This window comes from Charadrius vociferus, unplaced genomic scaffold (assembly GCF_000708025.1).
Source record: "Charadrius vociferus isolate BGI_N301 unplaced genomic scaffold, ASM70802v2 scaffold190, whole genome shotgun sequence".
NCBI classification, from domain to species: Eukaryota; Metazoa; Chordata; class Aves; order Charadriiformes; family Charadriidae; genus Charadrius; species Charadrius vociferus.
Window position 1 is genome coordinate 5633543 of NW_009646608.1, and position 10194 is coordinate 5643736.

Below are 10194 nucleotides of genomic sequence, written 5' to 3' on the forward strand. Positions count from 1 at the left end.
GTGCAGACAGGATCCCAGCACAGAGAAAACCATTTACCCGATGCCAGCCAACACTTCTGCAAAGAGCATGACAGTGCTTAAACATGGTTAAAGGTTTACTTTAGCTCACGGGCGAGGGCAGATGCTCTCCCAGCAGTGAGCATCCAATGGAGACATGCTCCCAGTGAGCCTGGGAAGAAGGGGTGGGATGGGGGGGAAGGTGGTGTTTTAAATTTTGCCTTTGTTTTAAACATCCAAATCTATTTTAATTGGCAGTAAAAACTAATTTCCCTCAGATCCAGTCTGTTTTGCCCCTGACAGTAATTGCTAGTCTTTATCTCAACCCACGAGCTCTTCCGCCCCATTTTCTGCCCCTGCCTTGTTGAGGAGGGGAGTGAGAGAGCGTCTGGGTGGGTGTCTGGCTGCACTCCAAGGTTAACCCACCACAATACCTCACCAAGCAAGGTGGATACTCTTTAAAAGAGAAAAGTTAAAGCTTTAAGAACAACTTGGCCAAAAAAAGCTTTACTAAACCATGACAATTACCGCTTTTCCTGCAGCTCCGAGGAACAACGAGAAGCAAGCCATAGGACTGAAAAACTGGAAATCTAAACTCATGCTTTTCCTTTTTAAAAATCAAGACCTAGTTACATACTGTTATTTTGCTGTTGTTTCCCAGTTACAGGGAAAGAAAGGATCAACCCCAAATTTGGCATCTCAATACATCATGCAACACTCAAACCGTGTCAGGATGAGCAGCAAGCATGTTTCCAGCAGATGAAAGTCATTAGCACGGCACAACAAGCCACAAGACACCACTGGGGACATTTCTCCTTCATATTTTTCAAAATAATTTTCTTTTAGTCAGTATTTTTAGCTTCTCTTTTGGAAGCTCCAAATGCTTCCCCTCTTCTCCATTGACATTTCTCAGTGTAGATGTGCTTATGTGTACATACAGGTCTGGTATTATTCAGAGGTGCAGGGGACTTGTCCTGCTACTGCACCAGCCAAGGTACACGCCGGTCCTCCTGCAGCCTTTCACAGATGCCCTTCAAGCTAAAGAGTGAGGTTTGGTCCACATCATAAAGCTCCCAAGCAACTCTCTGGTCTACTGCTAAGGACGTGCCAAACTATGTTTGCAGAAAGCCGAGGAGAGAAGTGGAAAGAGGTAGCAGCTATTTCACATCCTCCTTTTCAGAAATAAAAACCAAGAACCCCCAAACAACCTTTCTGCAACTCTTCCTGTTGAAGTTCTACCGGAGAAAACAAAGACCATTCATTGTTTAACACCACAGGTTGCAATCCTATGAAGTTAACAGTGTTTTCTCACTCCATGCTATCCCTTTGGAGAATTAAAAGGATGAAACAAATCTGAAACTACAGAAAACCCAGAACTCTGTCCTGGTATGGCAGACACCCATCACTGCTATCCTCTGGCCATCCTGTGTCTGAATGTGGTGCTGTCCACCAGCTGAGAGCATGCAAAACTCCATCTAGTACAGGTTCCAAGCAGACTCCAGGAAAAATACTTACTTTTCACCTTACATACATATATAGAATAATTCAGCTGTTTTAGGAACATAGAGGGCACTACTACTTGATACCTCAACTGTAAAGCAATTCCACATCATTTCACTTGATTCTTCAGGCATTAAACTGTTCAGTATCACCTTAAAATACAAATATACAACATACACTTCAAGGCTATTTCTTATATATTGACCCAAAACAAACGATGATTTCAATTCAGCCAAAAATCTAGCTCTTAGTGGAAAAAAACCCAACCAGCCTTTTTATTAGAAAAAAACCCAACAAACCAACAAACCACAAACTAGAGAAAATGTTGGATTAAAATGCAAACATCAAAGCACCAAAAAAAAACCAACTTAAAAGCAAATCTGACATAGTTGCTTCAGAAACCATAATGCTGGGTGAGTCACGAAGACCTCGATACAACTGAATTATCCAGGTTCCTTCAAAAACTTCACTGTCATTTTATGGATCACCATAAAACTGAATTTTAAGTCTTTTTCCACTTTCAGTAAACCAAGGCATTATGAATTATACAGGTGAACAGCATGGTAAGCGTTTTAAAATGACATTTAAATATTAAAAATAAGACAATTCCAGCAATCCTTGCCCAGAAAACAGTTCATTATGTAGCATGGAAAAACAACTTCTGTGCTCCCACACCTGCCCTCAGCTACTTATCTAAAAGTCACTGGGCCTGCAAACAGGCAGAAATCATCCATGCGATAGCTGCAGACACCAAAAAGATAAAGATGTTCAAAGAATACAGGGAAATCAGCTGGCTGCTTGCTGAGGAGAAAGGATACGACGAAGGGAGAGGCAACAGAGAGGAAAAACAAAAACCAAACCACAGCAAATTGCTTCTCTTCTTCTTGAACCGTAGAAAATAAATAACAATGATGATAAATACTCAAACAAACTTGAAATAAAGATTTTGCTTTCATGCCGCAAGCAGTCCTCTAAAATTATGGCGCGTATTCAGGCAGTGCTGCAACACCAGCCCCACTAAGAGATATGCAGCATCCATACGGCGGGCACTGTGCCACGGCAGGAGGACGCGGCCTGCCTCCCTCGCATCAGTAAGAAATCATAGAATCGTTTAGGTTTGAAAGGAACTTGAAGATCATTGAGTTCCAACCTCCCTTTCATGGGTAGGGACACCTCCCATCAGACCAGGTTGCTCAAAGCCCCATCCAACCAGGTCTTGAACACCTCCAGGGATGGAGCTTCCATAACTTCTCTGGGCAACCTCTGCCAGTGCCTCACCACCCTCAGAGTAAAGAATTTATTCCTAGTATCTAATCTAAATCTACCTTCCTCCAGTTTGAAGCCATCCTCCCTCATCCTCTCACTACATGCCCTAGTAAAGAGTCCCTCCCCAGCTCTCCTGTAGGGCCCCTTTCAGTACTGGAAGGCCGCAATAAGGTCTCCCCAGAGCCTTCTCTTCTCCAGGCTGAACAGCCCCAACTCCCTCAGCCTCTCCTCACAGTAGAAGTGCTCCAGCCCTCGGATCATCCTCGTGGCCCTCCTCTGGACCCGCTCCAACAAGTTCATGTCTTCCCTATGTTGGGAGCTCCAGAGCTGGATGCAGTACTCCAGGTGGGGTCTCACAAGAGTGGAGCAGAGGGGCAGAATCACCTCCCTTGACCTGCTGGCCATACTTCTTTTGATGCAGCCCAGGATACAGTTGGCTTTCTGGGCTGCGATCGCACATTGCCGGCTTATGTTGAGCTTCTCGTCAATCAGCACACCCAGGTCCTTCTCTTCAGGGCTGCTTTCAATCCATTCTCTGCCCAGCCTCTATTTGTGCTTGGGATCGCCCTGACCCAGATGTAGGACCTTGCACTTGGCCTTGTTGCACTTCATGAGGTTGGCACGGGCCTACCTCTCCAGCCTGTCCAGGTCTCTACATTCAGGTATCAAAATGCAGAAGCACATCACATTCAGAGTAAGGCTGGAAAAGAGAAAGCTGCTAACTGGAGAGCTTAAGAAATCGGATTTTAGTTCTGAGGTCTTTCCTAGATTTGCTAAGCAAGGAGGGGCAGACGCAGTCCTACCTGCACTGTCGGTCTTCATCTCTATGTGATTACAACTGCTGTCCCACTTCAAATCTGGGGAAAGAGAATGGTTCCTTTTCTCTGTGCTTTGATCCATCCACTCAAACTGAAACATCCTGGATGCAAGGACCACCTCTCTAAACATTACAGAATGCTTCCCATAACAGGGCAGAGTCATCCCAGTGCCGATGGGAAGGAGTGCCAGACACTCCAGGAACTCCCTAAACAGCTTGCTATCACTATCAATTGTATCGATAGTGTACGAAGCGTGGCAATGTGAAAGCTCTGTTTGCATCGCCATATGTATCTACAAAGAGACAGGGAGAGACTAGTGGTTGCTCCAAGGTGACCTGGAGACGGGACCCTTGGGGTTCTAGTCCTGGTTTTGCTGCAGAGTTATAATGAAACCTGGTAAATCGAAATCAGTGGCCCATTTTCCTATGCAATAGGAAATATTAATTTTTCCAGACTTCACCGGAGCACTTAAAGGAGTTACTACACAAAGAATTATCATGTGTTTATTTAAACTTCCTTGGATGATGCTTGAACACATCACTTTGCAGCTTCGTCTGGTGTCGATCAGAAGACAAAGCTACACTAATTCATCCAAGCTGCAACCTCATCCACTAAATAGTATGCCATTGTTGAATCTTGCTACCGTGAAGGAGTAACTAGAGACCACGGAGTGTACAAGTAAGGAAACATTTTAGATTATTATACACAGAGGACAAATTCTTCTTGATGAATTGCAGAATAACTCTTTTGAAGCAATAAACTTACACTGCTGTAGCAGAACAGAAGTTGGCTTTCGGTGTTTTACAATATCCTGAAAGTAAGGGAAAAGAAAGCCCACGCAACCAGAGAGAACCCCCTTTCTGGGAAGCATGGAATATCCGCTCTCCCTTGCAGGGAAGGAGAAGGATCACAATTTAATTGAGCCCTCTCTGGGACAGGGGCTACATTCCGATTTAAAGGGTCACACTGCATAAAGTTACTACGCAAGAACAACACAGAGCTTCAGACCGATGTATTCTCTGATCTAATTCAAGACCCCTTTAAACCTCAGCTGCGTTAATACTGCAGGCCATTAAAACTCAGAGAGGTACTTGTCACATCGGCACACAGCAAACACTAAAGAGATTTTGAAAGCAAAGGTTGGCCAAAAGAAATGAGACATTGGTTTTACGATGGATCATAACATTTCTACCAGGCTGCTCTTTTTTTCAGGGCTTACAAATATCACTTGGCCCTTACAGAGAAAAGGAAGAACTGCCAAACTTTCCACTAAAAATAATAAGAAAAAATAAAGACTAAAATCAATTAGTGCACACTCTTAAACATCAAGTTCATTTTGCCTTTAAATGCATTTAACCAAGAAGGCATAAGATGGTAAGTTTGGATTTACTCTGCAAACGGCAAACAGTCTATAACGTAAGAGAGAAACACGTTGTTCTCTCTACACCGTTTAATCTATTAGCAGTAAATAAAAGAAAACTTTAAACCAAAGTATAAATGCCAGTTACTCACAAGCCTTCCTGGTACTCAAAAATCCCGCCTACACCTGGATCAGAAATGGTTTCTACTAATTTATATAAAGTTTTTGTGTTAATGAGTCAATGCCACGCTCCCACGCCAAGCCCCACAGGAGCCTGAAGGTATCAGAACCCAGAGCTGGACCTGGTTTCTCCTCCACCCTGCAGTCAGAGACCCAAAAAACATCAAAAGGCTTCTTAGAGAAGAAATATGAATGCAGTCAAAAGAGCTAGTTTGGAATAACTTTCTGCGCAACTCAGCTGCAACACAGACAATATTCTCTAATGGGAAAGGCATACTAGAAACAACTTTCCAGAAATAACATTGCCAGCAAAGATATATTAAGGGAAAATGAACTGTAAGCAATAACCAGCCAATGCTTGGCAATCTTCATCCCCACTAAAACATTTATTTTCACTCCATGTTTTTTTTTCCCCTTAAATACCCCAGTGACAAATAAATTATGAGCATTACAGCTAATTTATTACTCAGCACTGCTGAGGATGGAAAGGAAAAAAAAAAAAAAGACAGCAATATTTTAAAGCCGATTCTTATTCTAGGAAAATAAATACTTTAATAAAAACAATAATAAATTCCATGGGAAAAATTGCGCTTGCAGTTAAGTCATTGGACTGAAGCACCTGAAACTGGAATTCCTGGCTCTGCCATACTCTTCCTCTGCCCATGTCTACGCTACTCAGGCTCTGCTGCTGGTAAACAAGCAAAAGCTTGATCAATAGCTTCAGCAACAGAATCAAGCTCTTAATCTCTGCCTCAGTTTCCCCACCTGCAACATTGCTCCCACCCAGCTTATTCAGACTGCAGACACTCGGGGGGAAACTGTTGTACAGCACCAAGCACAACAGAAAGCTTTGAAGCGTCACTGTACTGTATTAAAATTGTTTTTAATAGCATCCCCCATGCAGAACTCTCCACTGACTTCAAGGAGGGTTTAACCAGGTCTCTACAACAGGAGAGACAACTGCTTTCCATACTGTAACAGGAGAACGGTATTCTATTTGCTTCATTTAACACAGGCGGAAAAGAGGTTGCGCACCAAACCAACTTAGAAATCCAAGAGCCAAATTTTGCTCTTAATCCCTCATTTCCCTGGTGTCCATCTCATATGACCCCTCTTTCTCTTTGTTCCAGCAGGAACCCTTTGATGATTACCTTCTGTATTCATCTTTGATACTTACTTTTTTTTTCCTGAATATGGAATTTTAAAGTTTTCTTTAATATCCCAAACCCCAGTAGCAATAAAACGGAACAGAAGGAGCCTGTCTCAGAGACCACAGACGAACACACAATCTCACCTGGACTCACATGGTACTATTTTTACCACAGATACGTTCAGAAGGCTTTTGCAAGCTGCAGCCAAACACTGCTGCACGGGCAAAGCTCTAGCTGGGAAGTTAAGCGCGGCTCAAAAGTTTTCATTCAGCAAAAAACAAGAAAGAATTTGGCATTCATTCCCACGCAAACACCAATGCACCCTCCTTGGGAGGGACCAATTATTTTCCTTTCCATCTCATGCTCAGGCCAGTCATCCTCCATCACTTGATAAAACACATGAATAGCTGCATTGAAAGCTGCGGCAAACAGAGACATCTCAGTAAAGCTCTGTAAAAACAGCTATCCGGAGCACACCAAATAACCGCTTCTCAACGCGCTGCCCATATGCATGCCCTTTATCGAAAGAAGCCCGTGACTTTGGCAGATGTTGGATGCTTGCAAGTAGGTCAGTTTGAACGGGAGCGAGCCGAGGCTAAAGGCTAGGGAGAGAAAATTAAATTGCGCTCCTGCTCCGCAAACTGTGGCTGTCAAACCGAGAGCTCTTCGCCTTCTGCTAAAGCCACGATTTCGCCACTGGCTAGGCAAAAGATCTGACTGGCAGGGTGATGAAATGCCGCGGCGACAAACCATCAGGAGCACTTGGAACGTTATTACCCGTGAAAATATTCCAAAATATAATCACGTAGGAACTCGGGGAAGGTATGTGAATCAGCCTTATCGAAATCCTCATCGCCGCACGGCCGGCGTGACTGATCACACTGCTGCATTCGCCCGAAAGGCACAAGGCTCCGGCTGGAAAAGGGAGGTTCCAGCCTTTCCCTCCCAGTGCCATCTGCACCAGTACCATTCGGCTCTTTAATTCACAGACCTACGCTGCAGGAGAGCAGCCGGGGGTGGAAATCATCTGGGCTTTTTAAAAGTTGCTGCGAAAGCCCTGAGTAACTTCTGCAGCAGGAACACCCGCAGACGACAGGCAGCGTTTTCCCCCGCTGCCACTGCAGTTGCTGGGAAATTCAAGTTTCCAAAAGCACGCAGGAGTAATTAGATGAAGCCAAATAAATGCATACACAAAACCTTACAAGAAATATGCAAATAACAGGGTGTATTCAGCAGCCCCAGAAATTAAAGCAGCAGCACAGGCTTGCATTTGCATAAACTATGCAGGACATGGCACCGAGTCATTTTGGAATGTGCATTTCACAAACAGCCAGTGCAATAATTGACAAATATTTTGGAACATGAAATTGATCAAACACTCCCTAAAACTTCCCATGAAGAACCTCAGAGACACAGTACTAATTAACCATAGACATCCACCGTTGGCATCCCGGGGTATTTCCACCGCTGAGTTCTGCGGGAAAGGAATCGGACTTTATAGATTTTTATCAGCATTTATTATTTATAAAGCCCTGTTGGCAAGCACAATGTTTTATGAACAAATAAAAGTGAATGATCTTTGCTTCAAAACCACATAATGAATGAATGTCTACTTTGTACATACATTCAAGTGGGCGCTGCTAGTTTATTGTGCAGAAAACACGGAAAAAAAGAAGCTTTTGCACTTCTAAAAAGAAATAACAATATCCACTTCTAAATGTACTGACACGAAAGCCAAGCCAAATCAAAACTGAGCTCTTCAATCACTCCTGAGAAGCCAAGCCCCTGCCTTGTTTAAGAAAACAAGCTGAGTTTTTGCCCTCACCGTCTCCCCGCGCAGAGCAAGGCAGACAAAAAAAAAAAAAACCACGAGGAAACCAACTTGTCGCCGTATAAGGCGAAAAAAGGTTTCTCTTCCTGAGTTACAAATAACTAGGGAAAGTCACACATGTGGCCAAGCAAAGCAGAAGTATGAATACAGTACTCGCTCACTGCTGGCAGGCTAAAATTAGCAGTTTATTCAACTGCCCAGAACTACGCGCTGTGTCCGTCCTCCGCAGCATCTCCCTATTTGTCTGTCTTTCTGTTTGCTCTCCGCTTTGTCTCGCCCGCTAATTTGTCCCTCGGGGAGCAGCCCGGCACGCCACCGCCGAGCCCAACAGCCCCAGCTCATCCCAGGAGCCCCAGTAAATGAATATCCACTTGCAGTTACACCTGGGCAACTCCGCAGTGCCTCCCCTGATTTCATCCTCACGACGGCACCTGAGAACAGCACTCGGCCTCACGGGACGCTCGGTCTGCAAAAACCATTAGGTCCCGCACACCTTCCACCAAGCATCTCCTGCTCCCGCTCCCCCACGACACCTGTAAGCACAGCGCTCGTCCAGATTCACTTCAAGCCCAGATTTACCCTCCAAAGAGAATTCCCCCATTGCATCTGTTCATTGTATGAAGGGCTGTGTGGTATTTGCCATGACGGAAGACAAATTATACAGGGAATGGAGGAACACTTGCCCAGTGCAGCTGGGCCACTGCTTAGGCATGCTGGGGATTGTTTTGAGTTTAGTTTTTCTTTTTTTTTTTTTTTTCCTCACCCCTCACTGACCAGTTGTCCGTCGCTGTTTGTGGATCCGGCTGGCCATGGGGGCACGCTGTCACGCTGGTGGGGACAGCAGCACCCCAGGGGGGTTAACCCCTCGGAGGAGGGAGGGGGGGACTGCGGGAACCGCGGTGTTTTCCAGCCGGTGGGGCTGGGGTGCGTGAGAGGGGAGGGAGCACAGCACACGGCACCCCACGAGAGATGGGGAAAACAGGAAAAGAAACGCTGAACTGGTGAGGAGACAGCAATGCAAAGGAGTTTGAGGAAAATGCCACGCTAAGGGCTACTACTGCTGATCCCACATGCTCAGAGACTGTAGCGCTGTGCCAATATAGTCCTCTAGCAGAGCTCCACGTTTCCAGCATACTGGTGCCCACTGGGTGACATCACTTCAGTGGGCTCTTCCTTGGCCGTTACTTTGATGACGGATTATCCCACGCTCATTCACGCTGACAGCTCATTTTACAAGTAGCTCATCGGAAACAATATATTTACTTACTAAGGTGTTACTCATATAAAAGAGGCATGGCCCTGTCTGGCTCCTCCAAATGAAGCGATACCCACCTATGCTCACATAGCATATAGAATTACTGAATTTACCTCAACAGATGTGATGTAGTTTCCCTTGGAATTACAAATACATTCCAAACTAAGCTGCTGTGTTTTATTACATGGTGATGACTGCTAAGTTCCATTTCATATTAATCAGGAATATTAACAATGGTTAGTTTAGCCACACACCTTGAAAAATTATAGCTCACGTTCAGTACAAATCTGCATAAGTAGTTTGAGCATGTGAGAGAGGAGCAGCTAAATACTGAATACAAGTGCCGAATGCGGAGATCTTACACTTACTGTATAATATATTACGTGTATGGCCTCAAAAAGCCTCAGAGATTATGAATACATCTCTTTTCCATGGAAACTATAATTCTCAAATCCAGCAAGCTATTTTGAGAAATTTAAATCAACTACACACACTTACAGCTGCTGGAAGAAGAACACTCCATTTTCACCGCCTGCCGCGCGCTCAAAAGGCACAAGCGCAGCCGTATGGACATCCTTCCAACTCTTCTACTACACTGCTGCCTCCGACACCAGATCTCACCGCGCAGATTCAGTGCAAAGTCTTATTTTGCCTCTTCTCTACATAACACCGACACTCACGGGGCCGCTGCGCCGGACACCGCTACATCACTTGATGAGGGAAATTAGTAAGGCGGGTGGCGCGAAGTAAATGCCCCACTAGATTTCCTTGGGATTTACTCCCTGCGAGCTGGAAAGGCTGGCGATTGAGCCGCCTTAGTGCCCAGCTCGGCAACC

General features: G+C 44.9%; 1 protein-coding gene across 1 annotated transcript in view; it reads right to left on the reverse strand.

Moving 5' to 3' along the window:
* SLCO3A1 (solute carrier organic anion transporter family, member 3A1) overlaps nt 1–10194 on the reverse strand; it is a 141959-nt gene that overhangs the window by 130844 nt on the left and 921 nt on the right. The window lies entirely within an intron of this gene.